This window comes from Lepidochelys kempii, chromosome 1, assembly GCF_965140285.1.
Source record: "Lepidochelys kempii isolate rLepKem1 chromosome 1, rLepKem1.hap1, whole genome shotgun sequence".
Classification (NCBI taxonomy): Eukaryota; Metazoa; Chordata; order Testudines; family Cheloniidae; genus Lepidochelys; species Lepidochelys kempii.
In genome coordinates this window covers 247,910,426-247,932,411 of record NC_136380.1, presented here as the reverse complement: position 1 = coordinate 247,932,411, position 21,986 = coordinate 247,910,426, and the positions used below count along the sequence as shown (strand labels likewise).

The 21,986-nt window shown below is 44.4% G+C and overlaps 1 protein-coding gene across 1 annotated transcript in view; it reads left to right on the top strand.

Moving 5' to 3' along the window:
- Positions 1 to 2,581: 2,581 nt before the first annotated feature.
- PTN (pleiotrophin) overlaps positions 2,582 to 21,986 on the top strand; it is a 116,891-nt gene continuing 97,486 nt past the window's right edge. The window contains exon 1 of the mRNA XM_073322129.2: positions 2,582 to 2,817. The gene's annotated coding sequence lies outside the window, so the exon portion shown is untranslated. The remainder of the gene's footprint in view (positions 2,818 to 21,986) is intronic.

The window sequence follows — 21,986 nt, the reverse complement described above, 5'->3', positions numbered from 1 at the left end:
ATCATCCAAGAAGACCATCTAGATGCAGGAAATAAACCATTGTTTGGGACGGGTGAAATAACAGGAGACAAGATGGTGAAGCAGAACTTGGCAGAATCCACTGGCTGCATCTAACAAGGAGAATATTGTTGCACCAGTTAACTGGTCAGACTAGATCTTCTATGGTTCCTTATCACCATTCTTCTCCATGCTGTCCAGTTGATTCTGTCCCATCTTGCTTTAAGTACTTTGGGAGGCCCACCTCACTAGCTGTGAGACTGTCTAGAAAGTCACTTGTCATAGGCCTATTAATGTTAAAGGTGACAAACATTGTAGGCTCTTTGGAGCAGGAATATGTCTTACTATGTTTATACAGTGCATAGCACAATGAGGTCCTGAACTCAGTTGGCACCTCTAGGTGCTACTGTGATACAAATAATATTAATAATGAAAACCACACATATTACTTAACTTTCCAGAATTGAGGTGCTTTCAGTTTTTATTAGAGTTCCTTCAGACCTTAATTCATTTACAGTTGAACAGATGCATAATCATGTATACAATTGAGTCTTTAGCCTCTCCAAATCCTAATGCAAGTCACATCACCCAAGATTAGAATTTGGTTCAATGTGTGTGCTCAGTTTCAGCAAATTCAGATCTGAGATGTGGTGGGGGAGGTACCAGGGATTGCTGAAACTGGGGGAAAGTGTCAGCTGAAACTGTTTTAAAGTGGAAAATTGGGTTTTCAACAAAATGAAAATTTTAATGGAAAGTGACTGCTTTCTGCAGAAAAATTCTCTCTCTCTTTAAAAAAAACCTAAAAAACCTCAGTTTTCCTTTTTTCAACAAAAAATTGAAATTTTCTGTAGGGGGAAACATATTTCTGACCTGCTGTAGGTCTGTTTTCTCTTTAGGCCACAGAAAAATGTACAAGTCAATCTGCAACATTCTTCCCTTGTCTCACCAGTCTGCTCCAACCTCACTCTTCATCCAGAGCACACAGCAATCAGATGAACAAATCTTTGAGGTGTCAAACATTCTAGGCTATTTGGGATAGGGAATGTCACTTACTATGTTTGTACAGTGCTTAGCATAATAGGGCCCAGCTCTCAGGTGGAGCACTCCAGGGACTGCACAAGCCAGCTACTAAGTATCCCTCTTTATTGTTGTTGTCTTGCATAATTTTCATCACACAATGAAGAAGTAGATTTCTCACTGCTCTCCTGGCCATTTGACTCCAGAGAAGCCTGGCTTATGTTGCTAGCCCAGCTGCTAGAGAGAACTGTTCTATCTGAACCAGTCTACTATTTTGTGTTGATGATCTAAGTTGTTTGTCTTCAGTGACACTGCTATCATTAAATCCCGCTGTGGCTGTGTGATGAAAGCAAAGGAAGAAATGGAAGGGATTAGTTTACTGCACCCAGAAAGAATCCAGGTGGGTGCAATTATCTAGTCTGGGATTTACTGTACAGTGCCTTTTATTGTTACAGGTGGAAGGTGTTAGATGATGCAATATACACTTTTGCCAGACAGAGGACTTTCTTAGCTAATTTCTCTAGAAACAGGAGAACCTGAACTGCATTTCTGCACTAACTTTGAATAGGACCCAACATTTATGACCCCAGAAAGAAGACCAAAACCCCAAATGCGGTGTGCCTTTATAGCCAAGAAATAGTCTCACTCTAAGGTTTAGAAATTAGAAAGAATATGCCTGACTTTAGAATGTCAACTACCTTTTTAATTCAATTGGGGAGCATTCTCATTTAACAGATGCAATGAGGCTAAAAATGGGGAAAGCCTGCCTTAAAGTGAAAGCAGTCAACAGAACTAGAAGTGATGAAATTCCATGAGAAAATAAGTTGTTTCGTAGTATTTTCAGCCTAACTGGAAATTAAAAGTACCAGACATATTTTTCTTTCAATGTTTCCAGCCCAATTATGGACAGCCAAGAGATTCAAATAAGGTTGGATTCAAAGCCCAGTTAACTTAAAGTCTTCTTGACTTCCATGGGCTTTGGATCAGGCCCATAGTGCCAAAAAGTGAAATAATTCTTTGTGTCTGAAATTTCCGAGATTTGTTCATGGTTACCTGGGACATAAATGTGAATCTCCCATGCGTTGTGGCCGACTGTGAATTCACTCTTTGTGTGTGCACACTGCAAACAGGAAGATAGATGCAATCGGATTAAAAAAAAATAATAATAATAAGTTACCTGGCACAGGGGCTCGCAGACGCTAGCCCTCCTGACCCAGCACATTATGGTGCTGACACTGCATCTCCAATTAACAGAACTGGGGGAACTATCACCATCAGACGAGGGTTTTGCAGAGCGTCTCTTTCCCAGCAAAGCTCTACTCTTTGCTCACCTGAGCCACAGAGCCTACAACATAGGAAACTGCAGAGGAGGGATGCTACCCGGCGGCTACCTTTCCTTAGCACTAACCGAGGACCTCAAATCCGGCACCTCTCCGAGTCCTAGCCCCTCTCCTCTTCCTCTGCCTTCCTCCAGTCCCGGTGGGCGAGACTGCCCCGGGAGTGACCTGCTTTTAATCAGCTTCCCAAGCAGATCACATGAGTGCAAAGTGCTCTCTCGCGCCCTGCCTCCCCCCTCGCTCGCTCGCACTCCGCGAGCAACTGAGCCCAAGCGAGGAGCGGCGAGTTGCCGGCCTCGAGCCGCCCAGTCTTGGCGAGACAATCCCAGCCGGAGGGGGAACGCGGGGGCGGCGAGAGGAGCCCCCAGATCCAGCCCGCAAGAGAAGCGAGCCCACAGGCAGCCGAGCCCACCGCCCGTCCCCCCGCGCCGAAGGCAGCTTGGCCGACAACTCCACGTCCGTCGAAGTGGGTTTGCTGGGGCGCGCGTGTCAGAGGCTTGCGCCCGAGGCGCTTTCTTCGGGGTTGGGGGGCGCACCGCAGGGCTTCTCGCGGAGACAGGCGGCGGCGCGGGGGAGAGGCGGGCTGAGCGCGGGGCGCCGCGACCGCGCGTGCCGCTCTCCCTCCGCGGGAAGCGGGCTGGGCTCCCTCCGCGGCGCCCGTCGCCCTGCGCGGCTCCTCAGAATCTCAGGGACCTCTGGAGGGCATCGAGTGCAACCCCCTGCTCAAAGCAGGGCCAAGCCCTAATTTTCTTTGCCCCAGATCCCTAAATGGCCCCCTCAAGGATTGAACTCGCCACCCTGGGGTTAGCAGGCCAATGCTCAAACCACTGAGCTACCCCTCCCCCAAATCTGTTGAGTCCCAGGGAGGGAACTGAGCGGTGCTAGGGGGGCCGGAGAGCAGAGCTCTGGGCATTCCTGGTGGGGTGTCTCCTCTGCACACACCTCCCCCCCCCCCCCGGTTCCTGGGGCCAGCTGGTGTCGGGCAGGGGTGCTTCTTCTCCGGGGGATGTGGTGGCCGAGGAGCTCTGGACTTGCCCAAGGGACCAAAAGAGAAGAAGCCTGGTTTTTCTTGGGGGGAAAAAAGAGCCCCCCTCCACCTGCACCCCTCCGGTGACTTGGGGGCTGTACGTGAAGGTGTTCCCCAGCCACCTGTATCCGCACCCCAGCCTGCTCCCCGCCACCATGCAGACACGGGACTCGGCGGCTGGAGCCTCAAAGGAGACCCCGAGAAGTGCCGCCCCCGTGAGTAGCACTGACTGACTCCAGGGGGATGATCTCTCTAACCCCTGCCCCGCAAGCTGCTCCAGCTCCCGCGCCTGGCTGGCTCTGCAGGCTGCTGCCTTCCAGGCCGGGGGGCGGCCGCCGAGGATTACTCTGCAGGCTAATAGGATAATGGAGCAGTTCCATGCTCTCCGCTCAGCGCGGATTTGAGGCAACTGCACAGCTCCGTTTAGCCACTTGATCCTAACTTGGCATGAAAGTTATGTGGCAGTATTGAAAAGCTAAGGGGCAGGAGGGGGAACTTTACAAAGTGTAAAGAAAAAAATGTCAGTATCTGCCAGCAGAAAGTGTGCTCAAGAGGAAGGCCAGTAGTTTGCACCTAGGATCGGAAACCTGCTGTGGATGCCCTTCTTACCTAGGGTCCCGCAGGGATCAGTTCTGGGTCCGGTTCTGTTCAATATCTTCATCAATGATTTAGATAATGGCATAGAGAGTACACTTATAAAATTGGGGGATGATACCAAGCTGGGAGGGGTTGCAAGTGCTTTGGAGGACAGGATTAAAATTCAAAATGATCTGGACAAACTGGAGAAATGGTCTGACATAAATAGGATGAAATTCAATCAGGACAAATGCAAAGTACTCCACTTAGGAAGGAACAATTAGTTGCACACATACAAAATGGGAAATGACTACCTCGGAAGGAGTACTGGGGAAAGGGATCTGGGGTTCATATTGGACCACAAGCTAAATATGAGTCAACAGTGTAACACTGTTGCAAAAAAATGTGAACATCATTCTGTGATGTATTAGCAGGAATGTTGTAAGCAAGACACGAAAAGTAATTCTTCTGCTCTGCTCCGTGCTGATTAGACGTCAACTGGAATATTGTGTCCAGTTCTGGGTGCCACATTTCAGGAAAGATGTGGACAAATTGGAGAAAGTCCAGAGAAGAGCAACAAAAATGATTAAAGGTCTAGAAAACATGACCTATGAAGGAAGATTGAAAAAAATGGGTTTGTTTAGTCTGGAGAAGAGAAGACTGAGAGGGGCATAACAGTTTTCAAGTACATAAAAGGTTGTTACAAGGAGGAGGGAGCAAAATTGTTGTACTTAACCTCTGAGGATAGGACAAGAAGCAATGGGCTTAAATTGTAGTAAGGGAGGTTTAGGTTGGACATTAGGAAAAACTTCCTAACTGTCAGGGTGGTTAAGCAGTGGAATAAATTGCCTAGGGAGGTTGTGGAATCTCCATCATGGGAGATTTTTAAGAGCAGGTTAGACAAACACCTGTCAGGAATGGTCCAGATAATACTTAGTCCTGTCATGAGTTCAGGGGACTGGACTAGGTGACCCCTCGAGGTACCTTCCAGTCCTATGGTGCTAAGGTGCCAGCAATATCCTCACTTTGATCCCAGAGACTTAAAGCCAGGCTCTATGCTCTGGTAAGCACATTAACTCTGTTTGACTGTAATGGGAGTTAACCTGCTTATCGCAGAGAAATATTTGACCCTTACTTTACTGCCACTAAAATAAGTAACTGCAATAGGCACTGATGAATCAGTTGTAGAGTTGTTATTGCTAGTTTGTTTTAAATCTTAAAGGCTTGGGGGGAAGGGTTGGGAAAACTGGGCCAAACTATGCTGTCGGTGAGAGTGGTGTAAATACAAAGTAACACCATTGACTTCTAAGCGAGAATATAACTCCTCCCATTGAGTTTAGAGATAATTCTGTTGATATATCATATTGGTTTCTGTCATTTATTTGTCTTCCTTAGATATATTAGGGCTATTTACATGCAAAGGGAATCTTTTCACTTCATTGAAAGTTCATCTGCTCCTGTAGCTTGCTCTCTACCTGAGGTCACATTTCTCAGTTTTTGACATCACAGGGGGTTGCTTTAGAGATGAATGAATAATAAATTTGTGGAATGTTCTGAAGCTTAAATTCCACCAGGAATTAAGCCTGCCGTGACCATGTCCACTTGGTCTTGTTTATAAGCAGTGTGAAATTGTATATATTATGTCTTTTTCCTATGCAATACCCTTACAACTGTGGCCAGAAGAGTGGGTCTAACTAGATCCAGCGTACTTTAAGTCAGAGGAGCAGGTGGAAGGACATTTTAGCCAAAGGTTCTTCAGCTCTGTAACTTGCTACCTTTCCCTTGTTCCATCACAGCTTCAGTTTTGTATTGTTCTGAGCCTGTTGCAAAGTTCAGCTTTTGGGGTAGCTAATGGATTGAGGGAACAGGTATGCTTGTAGGTGCAGGCTATTCTAAGGGGACAGTTGTTTTTATGTACCTTTTGAATGTTGCATGACAGCTGCTGTACAATGGGAATGTTACTTTTTATTGTCTATTATAAACACCTCACCCCCAAAAAACAACACTGAAATATCCATCAACAGAAATGATCCAAAGGGAAAGTTCCTTCCAGAAAAGGCAATATGTAATTTGTGACATGGTAAAGCTGTTTATTTGTTGTTGTAAGTTTGATGGAGGGGAAAGGAAAAGTTATCCAGCTAGAAGGAAAAAGCTCTGCATAACTTAATGACCATCTATACCGGCAAGTATGTGTGGAGGGACAAGTAGAAAGTTGGTGTCTCTCTGGACTAAGTTCCTTAGCAATTGGGACCTTATCCAGCACTCACTGAAGAGAAAGGAAAGACTCCCTTTGTCTTTAGTGGGCTTTGGAGAAGGCACTTGGACAGAAAGGTGGGAGGGAAATTTGTCACTGGCTTCAGTTTGTGTCTTTTACAAAGGGATACATTCTTTGTTTGTTTTTATTTTTGTCACTAGCATCTTCCTTCCCTCTCTGGCAAATGGTGCAGACAAGGGAGGCCTTCATTGCTAACATGGGCACTTCCTTGGTTGACTTGTGGGAGGTGCTGTCTGACTTCCAGCAGCATCACTTCCACCAAAATATGTCACAGCTAGATCTGATCTCCCTTCTCTTGGTCTCGCTGAAGTCTGTTAGATCGGAGTACTCTCATAGAAGAACTGTCCTTTCTACATGAGCTCTGAAAACATACTGATTTGACACACACACTCTGTGGTATTTTAAAACATTTGTGCAGTGCCTTAGTGGGGTTATGACTTATATAGAGAATTACAATGCAACACTGAGTCACTGTGGAGGGAACTTGCTTTGCTCATGAACCTTGTCTTTCTCCACAGGCCACCTCCCTTGCATATATTGTCCATAAGTTTGTGGTGTTTTCTATGGGAGCAGGTCTGTGACTAACAGTGTAACCTCCGCTTCAGTATTTATGGCCTTTTGCTGACTGGTGCATCAAAAGCATTTTTCTCTTAGAGGTTTAGTTTCAGGGCTTTAACTGAGGAAATCTTTTTATGTGTCAAGCCTCTTCTTAATAAACCATTTAAAATGCTGTCCTGGGATCAAACCAGGTCACTGTAACACATACACAGTGCTCTTCATATGCTTAGAGTGACCAGCACTTGGTCAATCCATATCCTTGCTATGGTTGTCTCTGATTTATCCTCCTTGGACTGCCTTGTTTACAGGGAGTTCATGTTGCAAGTTATTCACAATTCTTGGCATGCTGGGCAGCTTCAAACTTAAACTGCAGCCTCATTTTCCATCCAGTCAATACCATACTTTTATGTGTCCGAGTTTCTATGGTGCCATCAAGCTCCTAGCTAGATATTGACATCTGACAGCAGGAATATCATTCTGTGTTGCTGTGTATATTTAGTGAAACTATCAGAGCCATTTAGGGTGTGCATTTCTAATTTATATCCATATCCTGATATCATTAGTTAGCGCTTGTTAAGCGTTGCCTGATGGCCCTGATTATATAGAGAGTCAACAGCAACTATGAACTTCAGATATTGCTTAGGCAATAGGTGTTTTGAGATAAGCAGAAGGGCCCATATTTTAGGTTAGTTTGGGCAATTTAGCATCACGTAGACACAAAGGATAACATTTTAAAAAATTCCAAAGTCCCCGATGGCTGCTGTCACATAAGTATTTTTGAAAATCTTCTCAATTGTGACTTTCTGAATATTAGTACATAGAATGTTCTCTGTTTAGAGCTGTTTAGGTTGAAGTAGAAAAGTATATATTGTAAGCTATTTAAAGTGGATTTCAGAGGGCTTGGGAGGAGCCAGAATGGAAGAGCCTTACTTCAATTGGAGTCTTTTATATAAAAAGCTTTATTCGGAGTAAGCTGAAAATGGGCTCAAAAAGTACAGGGGTAAGCTATGGTATTTAAAATATGGATAAGTGCCTTTTAGTAAAATAACCAGCCATAACAATTTGCGCATTATTACTATAGAAATATTGCTACTCTGGCTCAATTAATGGACATGGCATACGAGGTGGCAGTGATCAAACAATTTGTTAGAAGCAATAGCTCTCATGGTGACACAAACTTTGTGGAGAGCGAGAAATCTATTCTAGTTACTTGTGCCAGCAGCAGTCCCAGCAGTGCATTGTCCACCACCTAGGTGCCTAGTAACTGCGTTGAAAGTGGAGGATGTCTCAGAAAATACAGTGCAACCAAAGCCACCTGGCCCTGGGGGTGGATTTGTTAGCCACGAAATTACGGAATTAGTATTTTAGCTCCACAGAATAAATTGCTAGCCTTCATTCATTATAGTCTTTAGATTAACTATAGAACAGTTTCCCGCAATGAATTTTTTATTTCTTTCCAAATGTAATAAATAATGTAGGACATTAGACCATCAAGACCAAGAGAGTCTTCTCCACCATAACCAGTGTCCTGGGCCCCTGTCTGCCATGAGCATTGCACCAACTGCTGATAGTGGAATTGTTACTGTTTCATTCTTTACAATTTTATATGATTTGGAAATAATTGTTATTTTTCACAACTAGAAAGTAATAATGACTTCAGATGAAGACTAAGTACTGTTAGCAGAAGTAGACCAACTCTTAAAAAATTAGATCCTGATTTTATATAAAGGCAGCCACCATTATTAGTGCATGTACTAATAACAAAGAATGACGGAGGAGATATTCAAATAAACAGCAGAATTGTATCTAAACATTTGCCACTAGACAGCGGCTGCTTGTGAACATATAGTACCATTCGGGGGTCTCAAACAATCATTATAATTGGGGTCAGTAGCGTGGCTAGGGCAGTGGGTTTCAACTACATTTGGATTTTTAGATGAACACTGTAAACATTTGATCTTGTATGAAGTTGAGGTGGTGCCCAGTGTGACATCATCATCAGCTGTAGAGAAAAATGTCTTTGATTCCAGCATCTTTACTATGAGAATTACCTAGCTCACGAAAGCTTATGCTCAAATAAATTTGTTAGTCTCTAGGGTGCCAGAAGTATTCCCTAGCTAATGAAGTAATAGTTGGCAATCTGTATGGAATCTGCTGCTTATATTTTTATTAGCTCTGAGTTGGCAGAGAAGCTGCTTCTGTAGTGTCCGATTCATTAGTGTGTTTCAGTCCTTTCTCAAGTTTCAACAGCCTTTTCAGTAGGGAAAAGGTAAAGTTCCTCTTGGTGCCAACACTTTATTATTGCCAGTACTGGCAGACATATAACCTTGTTGTCATAAGACTTGTTCAGTGCATTGAAGTATTCAGCAGTGTCTACCCTTGAGTGACAGGACCCAAGCCTGGAAGTACACACAGCAATGAAACAGCCCCACAACCCGAGCCTCATAAACTCAAGTCGGTTGTTACAGGCCAGCTGTGGGTGTCCAGTTGCTGTGCAGACATATCCTCAGTGTACATTTTGGAACAGAGGTTAGGCTTCCCTCCAAGGTCTGATTGCTTTCCAAGGGACAGAATCTACCTCTGATCCCCACATAAGTTCCAGAGCTCAGTGAGGTCCTGGGGTAATGGGGTGAGGAGAGTGCAAAACATGTACTCCTGTTCTTCCAGGTTCTATCCAGGTGCTGGGTGGGCTGGGAAGGAAGAAGAGGGGGAATTACCAAATATAGACAAAAGACACAAACTGCGATGGTTGTGGAAATCAGCATACTACATCTTATTACTTGGTTTAAAATAACACTCGTAAATCTATCTCAGCCACCTGAAAGCTTGGTCAATTCAATTTCAGGCAATGATAGGCATAATGCCTTTTATAGTGAGCTCCCTGTCTTGTGTTTTGGTTTTGTTCATCTTAATGTTATGAGCACTTTGAGATTACTTTGCCTACCTGTTGTTTTAAGATGATCTCCAGACTATAGATAAGATAGTTGTCAAAGTCAGGTAGCATTTAAACTATGCAATGATCACACAGACGGGTTTTATATCTTTCATACTTCAGGTATTCCAAAGTGCTATAGACCACAGTTAATTAGATACTGGTTGCACAGTGAAAATCTAGGAGCCACTGTGCACTCAGCAATAATGATCTCACAGCATGGGATGCTGTTATTACTTCTATTGCAGAAGTACCCAAAAGATGCTAGTTACTGTGCAAATATATATGGAGGTACAAATCCTGGCCTCAAACCCTGAAGATCTAAAATGACAAAAAACAGTTGAAAGGAGTAAAAAAGGCTACAATATACAAAGTTATCAGGGTGATGACTGACACACATCTTAGTTCCACAACACACACACAATACATATAGATAAGGATGTGTGTGTGAAGAGTCCCAAGTGGCCCCTCTGCCCAGACATTCTTTCTTAGAATGCTCTGACCCTGGTTTGTTACACGGGGAATGTTGTTCATTATACACACACTGGGTTTATCATAGAATCTATTTCAGAAAGTGCAATGGGATCTTTATCTTCCGTCAGAAGTGAAACATGAAGGGATTTGGGAATAATGTCTTCCTAGAAGGACGGCATCTCTAACAACGTAATACCTTCTGAACAGTATTATAGCACTGCAGAGTCAGCACTGGGTACAAATCTGAAGCCTACTTTGGGGCACTTGAACTAAGAACCTCTGGTTCAGTGTCAAGATGGCTACCAACACTCATTCAGAATTATTCCCCACTCCCCTGCCTGGTGGAAATAAATATTAATCTAGGACCAAATCCTGTAGTTTTTACTCAGGCAAAGCTCTCACTGAAGTAAGGGTAAGCTTTGCCTGAGTAAGGACAGTAGGAGTCAGACCATAATTCTGAAAGGACACCTTTCTCCTTTGTTTTATTCAAAATAAGTTACGATTGTAATAGCGCTTCACAGCTTGATACCAAACAGGGAAAATGCCATTCTGGCACCCTTACTTTGTACTGCAAATTGTACCATTAATTGCAATGGGACTACTTGCAAAGTGAGGTACTATTCAGAGTGAGTACAGCTATCGGAATCTTGTCCTAACTAGAGAAATGCTTCTATTCTCGTTGCTCTCCATTATGCTGATAGGACAGAAATTGTGTCTCTCTTCAGTTGGAATCATAAGAAATACGAATCCAGAAACTCTCTTCCCTCAATAAATAAATATTATAAGCTTCTTACTCTGCCTGCCCAGCATGGTTTTTCCTTTGCTTTTCCAGGAAAAAGCTGTATTTGCCATCCTAGTGAATCAGCTTCCTTCTGGTGCTGGGGGAAGGCCTCTGAGATGCTCTGATTGCCTCCCAGTGGCTTGTGCCACCTGACTGGCTTGTTTGTTTGGATTGCTGCATTCCCAGAGGTCACAATGATGTTTTTTGTTTGTGTGAGAGTCTCTTGTTTCTATTAGCAGCCTACCCGGGGGCAGCTGAGCATACAATAGCATGGAAGAAGAAAAAAACTACTACTACAGTTTCCCTCCAAGCCAACGGCTATAATTTTCAGTGCCTTTAGAGGCATTCAGAGGCAGAGAAAGATTTGATTCAGGGAGCCTCATTGCGTCATGCTTGCTTAATCTTTATTTTGCAGCATGGTCCCTTTGGCCCATGTTTCTTGTCTAACTCGTGTGTTTTCAGATGTTTTTGCTAATCTTCATAAGAGATGTTTGCTTAAGCAAAGTGATTTACTTGGCAGACATTGTTTTTCCATTGTTTACAGAGTGTTCCTTTGCTGTTGATAAATTATACACTCTTCATTGCGGTCTCCATTCTGGTCTCACTTATGCAGTAGAGAGAGGAAACCACTAGGGAGCCATTACAGTTCCCTGATTCTCTGGCCAACTTTATATAGGCCACACCCTGGCAGAGTTTACAGGAGACTGGGGGCTGCTCTCAAATCTGCCAGCTGGTAACAAGCTCAGAGAGACCATCCACCAGCTGTGGATTGCAACAGGGAGAATGAACAGTGTGGGGTGGTGTAGCATTTGGATCTATCTATGCCTACTGGGGACTTCTCCAAGCCCCAAGAATGCCCAGCTGGGAGGGGAGGGGAGCTGCTCCCTTTGAGCCACCGGACCTAAATGTTCATTTTGAGTTTGTTCTGAGTTTTGGACTAAAACAGTGGTTCTCAAACTTTTGTACTGGTGACTGCTTTCACACAGCAAGCCTCTGAGTGTGACCCCTTATAAATTAAAAACACTTTTTTTTAAATTAACACTATTATAAACTGAGGTGCTGGAACAATTTTTATAGTGGGGGTGCTGTGAGCCATTGAACCAAACTGTAAACCCTGTTTATAATGGAAACCACTTCAAGCCAGGGGGTATGGCAGCACCCCCTGCACTCCGAGTACCAGCACCTATGATTGTAAATGGTGGAGGCAAAGCAGGGTTTAGGGTGGAGGCTGACAGCTTGCGACTCCTCACATGATAACCTTGTGACCCTCTGAGCGGTCACAATCCCCAGTTTGCGAACCCCTGGACTAAAATTTGCTGGATGTATAACAGATGGTTGTAGGTGTGTGTGTGGTGACATGTACATTTGGAGCGGGGGGGTGTGGTCTGGTTTGTACTCAAGGCAGCTAGCCTGTGACACCGCTCATCACTGACTCTACTACTGCAGCTACACTGCTATTTTTAATGCACTGGCTCAATGAAAGTTAGCACAAGAATGCCTACTTGAGCTGGGCACCACACTCCTAGTGCCAAGTGTAGACGTAGCGTGTGCGTGCAGGGGGTGTTAAGGAACGCTCTCTCTTTCCCCTCTGTCCAAATTTAGGCCAGAGTTGTGCAAAGGTTTATGCATGTGGTTAACTTTGTGCCCTGTGAGTTATTCCACTGAAGCCAATGGCACCACTCAAAGGATAAGTGTACACCGCAAATCAAGAGGTGTGATTGCAGCAGGTGTAGACATACCTGAGCTACCTTTGATCTAGCTAGATTTAAGCTAGCTTGAGTAACCATAGCAGTGACACTGCAGCAGCTGCATGGTCTAACTCTGCCCACTCAAGACCCTGCGTACATGCTCAGAGGGCTGCCACTTGTCCTGCTGCAGCTTCACTGCTAGCGTTACTCAAGAGAGCTTTGATATACAGTAGAAACTCAGAAATACGAACACCAGAGTTACGAACTGACCAGTCAACCCTTCATTGTGAACTTTCGGTTCCAAATCAGGCAGCTGCAGAAACAAAAAAAAGGGGAGCGGGGGGGGGGGGGAAGCAAATACAGTACAGTAATATGTTAAACATAAACTACTAAAAAAAAAAAAAGGGAAAGTTTAAAAAAAAAATTGTCAAGGTAAGGAAACTGTTTCTGTGCTTATTTCATTTAAATTAAGATGGTTAAAAGCAACATTTTTCTTCTGCACAATAAAGTTTCAAAGCTGTATTAATCCAATGTTCAGTTGTAAACTTTTGAAAAGAGCCACCATAATGTTTTGTTCAGAGTTATGAACAACCTCCATTCCTGAGGTGTTCGTAACTCTGAGGTTCTACTGTAAATAAATCAAAGCTGGTTCAGGTCTGTCTACACTTGCTGCAGTTGCACCTCCTGATTGCAGTGTAGACATACCTTTAGTTTATATGTTTGTGTGTGTGACATTACCCAGGGTACAATCCGGACTGTCAAACAGTGGTGTCCCCTTAACTCTCTATGCTGGGGTGCCTTTTGCACTGCTTTGCTGTGAGAACAGCCACTCCTGATCTCTTCCGACAGCCTTCAGTGTGCAAATTCCCTTCCAGATAAATACAAGAGCACTCTGGCCAGTTACTCATGAATTACAGGGCAACACTCGCAAATTCCTAGTCCCAGTCTTGTCTCCCCAGAAATGTGCATCTTGTACTGCTCAGTACTCTTCAGAACAAGCACATTGAAAGTCTGTCATTTTATTAAAGGAAAATGATAATGCACAAGACTTGTTATCCCAAATGGAGTTTCCTGTGCACTTTAATCCAAACACTCTGATTAAGATAAACCAATAAGATAAGTTTATTAACTACAGAGAGACAGATTTTAAGTGATTACAAGTGATGATGCATAAAAGTCTGGATTGGTTACAAAAGAAAATAAGAGTAAAACACAAGCTAATACCTAACTTAACAAGCTAACAGAACTCAAGGTGAAGGTTTTCTCACCATATGCTGCAGTAAGTTTCACAGGCTGGGTCTCCTTTCAGCTTGGGACCCCTCCCCCTTAGTTCAGTGTCTTTCAGGTATTCAGTGATGTCATGAGCAGAAAGATAGGAAGAGGAGTGGAGTCAAGCCTTTTGTCCCCTTTTTATAATTCAACTTCTTGTGCTAGCAACATCCATGCTGAGTCATGGTGACAAAACAGTCTCATGTGGACATGAGGTTTGAACCATCCCTGTGATGGAATGTAAATTTTTTGTTTACACCTTCCCTCTGCTGGTGAATGGTGACTTAAGCAGATGATAGTCCTTTAGCACCTGATTGGAGTGTCAATGTGACTTTGTCTCTGAAAAATGGGTTTGGGCCTGCTTTTCTTAACTTTAGAGCATGTTATAACAATGTTATACAGTAGAATCTTGTAGCTTTACATACAATGTTGTCACACACATTTTATCAGGACAATAATGTTCAGCAGTTTGACTTTTCGAATGATGCTTCACAGGGCATGCTTTGTAGAAAATTTTATCAGTCTTGTAAAAGTGGTGAACATAATGGTATAGACTGTCACCATAATATAGAAATAGATACATACACCCCCCCCCCCATCACAGAAATCCCTGTGATAAATTTCAGAGCAATGTGATAAATTAATTTATCATGGACTTTTGATTACCTGACTTACCGTCTCCCCCAGGACTTATTCTAGCATTCCAAACCTCACAGCAGCTTCCAGTGGTTCACTTATTTATTTATTTAGAAAATTCAATCTGTCAGAGAAATATTTTCCTCTTCTCCCTGAAATGTGGACTTTCCTTCCTCCTTCACTCTGGAATTGTGTCTGTCCATAGGCGACTTACAACTTTTCTGCATCTAAAAATGTCATGATTAAGTCTGATATATCACAGTCCTGCAGGGAATGGGTTAAAAGCAGGATCTTTATACCAATGACAAGTACAGATTCCCAGCTTTCCAGTGTGATCAATATTTGCTTCTAGCTCTGAAAGGTGCCGACATGCTACACTTAAAGATGGCATGTGTTTAGTACAGCGGGTTGAAATTAGAAAAATTAATTGGAACATTTCAAAATCTGTGATTTTTTTTTTCTCCCCGGTTCAAAATCTTGAAAAAAATGAGGAAAAATAGAAAAAAATACAAAAGATCTTCCTCCTCTTTGATCATATATAGATATAGTATTCTGTTTGTACAGAAAAGCTCTTTTAATTACTTTAGAAGTTTTGGGCTCCTTCAGAGTCTTATGCAGTTGGACTGATGGCCGCTCATTTTCCTGGCTTTATAGGCAGAGTGATATGAAAAATGATCCTGAATTTTTTTAAAAAAACGTTTTTTTAATATACAGACAACACAGTAGAACTCCACTAACCTCACTAATTTGCACTGACAGGGAGAGTTATTGAAAATTACTGAAATTTTAAAATTACCAAACAACCAAATGAGCAAAAAAAAAAAAAAGGTATAATGCATTACAAAATGTTCTTTGTTCATTTAATTGACATGTACTGTAATTTAGTTTAAATTATTTATGAGTATATAGAATAGGAAGTATTCCTATAATTAGAAACCACTGATTTTGTATGTTAATTGTAGGGTGTGGGGATTAGAAGTATTTTTTAGAAATGCTATGGAGAGTGTTCATTTGTGCATGGAAAAGAATTAGGTGTACACAAAGTTATGTCCCACTCTCCTACTTTGTTCCCAGATCTCAGACATGTGCAATGATGTGAAATATCAATGAACTGGAGAAGCAATCTGAGTAAAGAGGTGTAACACAAAGATCTCACTTTACTTTAGAATCTCCAGTTGCATAAAACATCTTGTAAATGACAAGCCAATCTCTTCTTTAAATTGACACTTCCCACATATGCAGTAAAGTTCTAATCCTATTTTGGATTTTACTAAACCAGTGGCTTTGAATAAAGAGCTGGCTGATGCCAGCTGGCAGAGGGAACAGGAGTGCATAAAGGGATCCCCTATCTGAGATACCTGGTCTGCTATTTACGTTCTTGTTCACCAAACAGTGTCATGTAAGTTCTCTAGTGAAAATCTGTGTCACATTGATCTTTATAATCTTTGTGAAATGTATGTGTGGATAATATGTAAACAGTGATATATATGCAAATATGTTCTTAAAGCCTGAAGTTAAAGGGAGGCTACCCAGAGGTGAGATGCCTAAAGACAGATTCTATTAGACACTGGGGAGGAGACATTTATGTCCCTGATTGACTACTGAGTATTGTATGTTTTACAGTGGAATTCTATTTGCATACTGAGTCAAAGCTAATAAAGAGACTGCAGGGACTTCAGGAGAAGAAATTAACAGGAAGAGGTGAACAGTGTGTGTGGGTGTTGCTTACAGGTGAAGAACAAAGGACCAGCCTAATATATCTAGGGGTGCAGAGAGAGACCCTGTAATCCTTTGCACCTGTTGGCTTTCCCCCAGACCTTAGTTTTTAATCTAAGGGCTGGGGGAAAGCTGACAGGTGCAGAGGAGCATATGGTTCAGATAGAGACATACCTTATGTGAGGACCTATTAATGGAGTTTCTCTATATCCAAGTAAGGAGGAGAGGATGGAAGATGATAAAATACGGGTAGGATCTGATGAGAAATAGTCAAATGAAAGAGTCCCATTCAATTATATCACTTAGGGTATGTCTACACTACGGAATAAGGTCGAATTTATAGAAGTCGGTTTTTTAGAAATCGGTTTTCTATATTCGAGTGTGTGCGTCCCCACAGAAAATGCTCTAAGTGCATTAAGTGCATTAACTCGGCGGAGTGCTTCCACAGTACCGAGGCTAGAGTCGACTTCCGGAGCGTTGCACTGTGGATAGCTATCCCACAGTTCCCGCAGTCTCCGCTGCCCATTGGAATTCTGGGTTGAGATCCCAATGTCTGATGGGGCTAAAACATTGTTGCGGGTGGTTCTGGGTACATATCGTCAGGCCACCCTTCCCTCCCTCCCTCTGTGAAAGCAAGGGCAGACAATCGTTTTGCGCCTTTTTTCCTGAGTTACCTGTGCAGACGCCATACCACGGCAAGCATGGAGCCCACTAAGATAACTGTCACTGTATGTCTCCTGGGTGCTGGCAGACGCGGCACGGCATTGCTACACAGTAGCAGCAATCCATTGCCTTTTGGCAGCAGACGGTGCAGTACGACTGGTAGCCGTTCTCGTCGTGTCCGAGGTGCTCCTGGCCACGTCGGCTGGGAGCGCCTGGGCAGACATGGGCGCAGGGACTAAATTTGGAGTGACTTGACCAGGTCATTCTCTTTAGTCCTGCAGTCAGTCCTATTGAACTGTCTTATGGTGAGCAGGCAGGCGATACGGATTGCTAGCAGTCGTACTGTACCATCTTCTGCCAGGCAGGCAAGAGATGAGGATGGCTAGCAGTCGTACTGTACCATCTTCTGCCAGCCAAAGATCTAAAAGATAGATGGAGTGGATCAAAACAAGAAATAGACCAGATTTGTTTTGTATTCATTTGCTTTCCCCACTCCCCCGTCTAGGGGACTCATTCCTCTAGGTCACACTGCAGTCACTCACAGAGAAGGTGCAGCAAGGTAAATCTAGCCATGTATCAATCAGAGGCCAGGCTAACCTCCTTGTTCCAATAAGAACAATAACTTAGGTGCACCATTTCTTATTGGAACCCTCCGTGAAGTCCTGCCTGAAATACTCCTTGATGTAAAGCCACCCCCTTTGTTGATTTTAGCTCCCTGAAGCCATCCCTGTAAGCCGTGTCGTCAGTCGCCCCTCCCTCCGTCAGAGCAACGGCAGACAATCGTTCCGCGCCTTTTTTCTGTGCGGACGCCATACCAAGGCAAGCATGGAGGCCGCTCAGCTCACTTTGGCAATTAGGAGCACATTAAACACCACACGCATTATCCAGCAGTATATGCAGCACCTGAACCTGGCAAAGCGATACCGGGCGAGGAGGCGACGTCAGCGTGGTCACGTGAGTGATCAGGACATAGACACAGATTTCTCTGAAAGCATGGGCCCTGCCAATGCATGCATCATGGTGCTAATGGGACAGGTTCATGCTGTGGAATGCCGATTCTGGGCTCAGGAAACAAGCACAGACTGGTGGGACCGCATAGTGTTGCAGGTCTGGGACGATTCCCAGTGGCTGCGAAACTTTCGCATGTGTAAGAGCACTTTCATGGAACTTTGTGACTTGCTTTCCCCTGCCCTGAGGCACATGAATACCAAGATGAGAGCAGCCCTCACAGCTGAGAAGCGAGTGGCGATAGCCCTGTGGAAGCTTGCAATGCCAGACAGCTACCGGTCAGTTGGGAATCAATTTGGAGTGGGCAAATCTACTGCTGGGGCTGCTGTGATGCAAGTAGCCCACGCAATCAAAGATCTGCTGAAATCAAGGGTAGTGACCCTGGGAAATGTGCAGGTCATAGTGGATGGCTTTGCTGCAATGGGATTCCCTAACTGTGGTGGGGCCATAGATGGAACCCATATCCCTATCTTGGCACCGGAGCACCAAGCCGCTGAGTACATAAACCGCAAGGGGTACTTTTCAATAGTGCTGCAAGCTCTGGTGGATCACAAGGGATGTTTCACCAACATCAACGTGGGATGGCTGGGAAAGGTACATGACGCTCGCATCTTCAGGAACTCTGGTCTGTTTCAAAAGCTGCAGGGAGGGACTTTATTCCCAGACCAGAAAATAACTGTTGGGGATGTTGAAATGCCTATATGTATCCTTGGGAACCCAGCCTACCCCTTAATGCCATGGCTTATGAAGCCGTACACAGGCAGCCTGGACAGTAGTCAGGAGCTGTTCAACTACAGGCTGAGCAAGTGCAGAATGGTGGTAGAATGTGCATTTGGACGTTTAAAGGCATGCTGGCGCAGTTTACTGACTCGCTTAGACCTCAGCGAAACCAATATTCCCACTGTTATTACTGCTTGCTGTGTGCTCCACAATATCTGTGAGAGTAAGGGGGAGACATTTATGGCGGGGTGGGAGGTTGAGGCAAATCGCCTGGCTGCTGGTTACGCGCAGCCAGACACCAGGGCGGTTAGAAGAGCACAGGAGGGCGCGGTACGCATCAGAGAAGCTTTGAAAACCAGTTTCATGACTGGCCAGGCTACGGTGTGAAAGTTCTGTTTGTTTCTCCTTGATGAAACCCCCCGCCACTTGGTTCACTCTACTTCCCTGTAAGCTAACCACCCTCCCCTCCTCCCTTTAATCATTGCTTGCAGAGGCAATAAAGTCATTGTTGCTTCACATTCATGCATTCTTTATTCATTCATCACACAAATAGGGGGATGACTACCAAGGTAGCCCAGGAGGGGTGGTGGAGGAGAGAAGGAAAATGCCACACAGCACTTTAAAAGTTTACAACTTTAAAATTTATTGAATGACAGCCTTCTTTTTTTTGGACAATCCTCTGTGGTGGAGTGGCTGGTTGGCCGGTGGCCCCCCCCACCGCGTTCTTGGGCATCTGGGTGTGGAGGCTATGGAACTTGGGGAGGAGGGCGGTTGGTTACACAGGGGCTGTAGTGGCAGTCTGTGCTCCAGCTGCCTTTGCTGCAGCTCAACCATACAATGGAGCATACTGGTTTGGTCCTCCAGCAGCCTCAGCATTGAATCCTGCCTCCTCTCATCATGCTGCCGCCACATTTGAGCTTCAGCCCTGTCTTCAGCCCGCCACTTACTCTCTTCAGCCTGCCACCTCTCCTCCCGGTCATTTTGTGCTTTCCTGTACTCTGACATTATTTGCCTCCACGCATTCGTCTGTGCTCTGTCAGTGTGGGAGGACAGCATGAGCTCGGAGAACATTTCATCTCGAGTGCGTTTTTTTTTTTCTTTCTAAGCTTCACTAGCCTCTGGGAAGGAGAAGATCCTGTGATCATTGAAACACATGCAGCTGGTGGAGAAAAAAAAAAAGGGACAGCGGTATTTAAAAAGACACATTTTATAAAACAGTGGCTACACTCTTTCAGGGTAAACCTTGCTGTTAACATTACATACATAGCACATGTGCTTTCGTTACAAGGTCGCATTTTGCCTCCCCCCACCGCGTGACTACCCCCTCAACCTTCCCCCCTCCCTGTGGCTAACAGCGGGGAACATTTCTGTTTAGCCACAGGCAAACAGCCCAGCAGGAGCGGGCTCCTCTGAGTGTCCCCTGAAGAAAAGCACTCTGTTTCAACCAGGTGACCATGAATTATATCTCACTCTCCTGAGGATAACACAGAGAGATAAAGAACGGATGTTGTTTGAACGCCAGCAAACATACACTGCAATGCTTTGTTCTACAATGATTCCCGAGTACGTGTTACTGGCCTGGAGTGGTAAAGTGTCCTACCATGAAGGACGCAATAAGGCTGCCCTCCCCAGAAACCTTTTGCAAAGGCTTTGAGAGTATATCCAGGAGAGCCGCGAATGCCAGGGCAAAGTAATCCTTTCACATGCTTGCTTTTAAACCATGTATAGTATTTTAAAAGGTACACTCACCGGAGGTCCCTTCTCCGCCTGCTGGGTCCAGGAGGCAGTCTTGGGTGGGTTCGGGGGGTACTGGCTCCAGGTCCAGGGTGAGAAACAGTTCCTGGCTGTCGGGAAAACCAGTTTCTCTGCTTCCTTGCTGTGAGCTATCTACAACCTCATCATCATAATCATCTTCTTTGTCCCCAAAACCTGCTTCTGTATTGCCTCCATCTCCATTGAAGGAGTCAAACAACACGGCTGCGGTAGTGGTGGCTGAACCCCCTAAAATGGCATGCAGCTCATCATAGAAGCGGCATGTTTGGGGCTCTGACCCGGAGCGGCCGTTCGCCTCTCTGGTTTTCTGGTAGGCTTGCCTCAGCTCCTTCAGTTTCACGCGGCACTGCTTCGGGTCCCTGTTATGGCCTCTGTCCTTCATGCCCTGGGAAATTTTGGCATTTCGAAAACTGGAACAGAGTTCTGATAGCACGGATTCCTCTCCCCATACAGCGATCAGATCCCGTACCTCCCGTTCAGTCCATGCTGGAGCTCTTTTGCGATTCTGGAACTCCATCATGGTCACCTCTGCTGATGAGCTCTGCATGGTCACCTGCAGCTTGCCACACTGGCCAAACAGGAAATGAGATTCAAAAGTTCGCGGTTCTTTTCCTGTCTACCTGGCCAGTGCATCTGAGTTGAGAGTGCTGTCCAGAGTGGTCACAATGGAGCACTCTGGGATAGCTCCCGGAGGCCAATACCGTCAAATTGTGTCCACAGTACCCCAAATTCGAGCCGGCAAGGCCAATTTAAGCGCTAATCCACTTGTCAGGGGTGGAGTAAGGAAGTCGATTTTAAGAGCCCTTTAAGTCAAAATAAAGGGCTTCATCGTGTGGATGGGTGCAGGTTTACATCGATTTAATGCAGCTAAATTTGACCTAAAGTCCTAGTGTAGACCAGGGCATAATGGCAGACAGCTAAAAAGTGACATTTTTTAATGTGCTTATATACAAATGCTAGAAGTGTAAATACTAAGATGGGTGAACTTGAATGCCTCGTATTAAATGAGGATATTGATATAAGAGGCATCACAGAAACTTGGCAGAATGAGGATGATCAATGGGACACAGTAATTTTAGGATGCAAAATATATAGAAAGGACAGAACAGGTCATACTGGTGGGGGAGTGGCATTATATGTGAAAAAAAGTGTAGAGTGAAATGAAGTAAAAATCTTAAATGAAACAACTGTACTTTAGGATCTATGTATGAATAATAAGAATATAGCAATAGGGCTATACTTCTGACCTCCTGACCAGGATGGTGATAGTGACTGTGAAATGCTCAGGGAAATTAGAGGAGGCAATAAAAATAATAGGGGATTTCAACTATTCCCATATTGACTGGGTACATGTCACCTCAGGATCGGATGCAGAGATAAAGTTTCTTCACACCTTAAATGACTGCTTCTCGGAGCATCTAGTCCTGGAACCCACAAAGGGAGAGGCAATTCTTGATTTAGTCCTAAGTGGAGCACAGGATCTGGTCAAGAGGTAAATATAGCTGAACTGCTTGGTAATCTTGACTATAACATAATAAC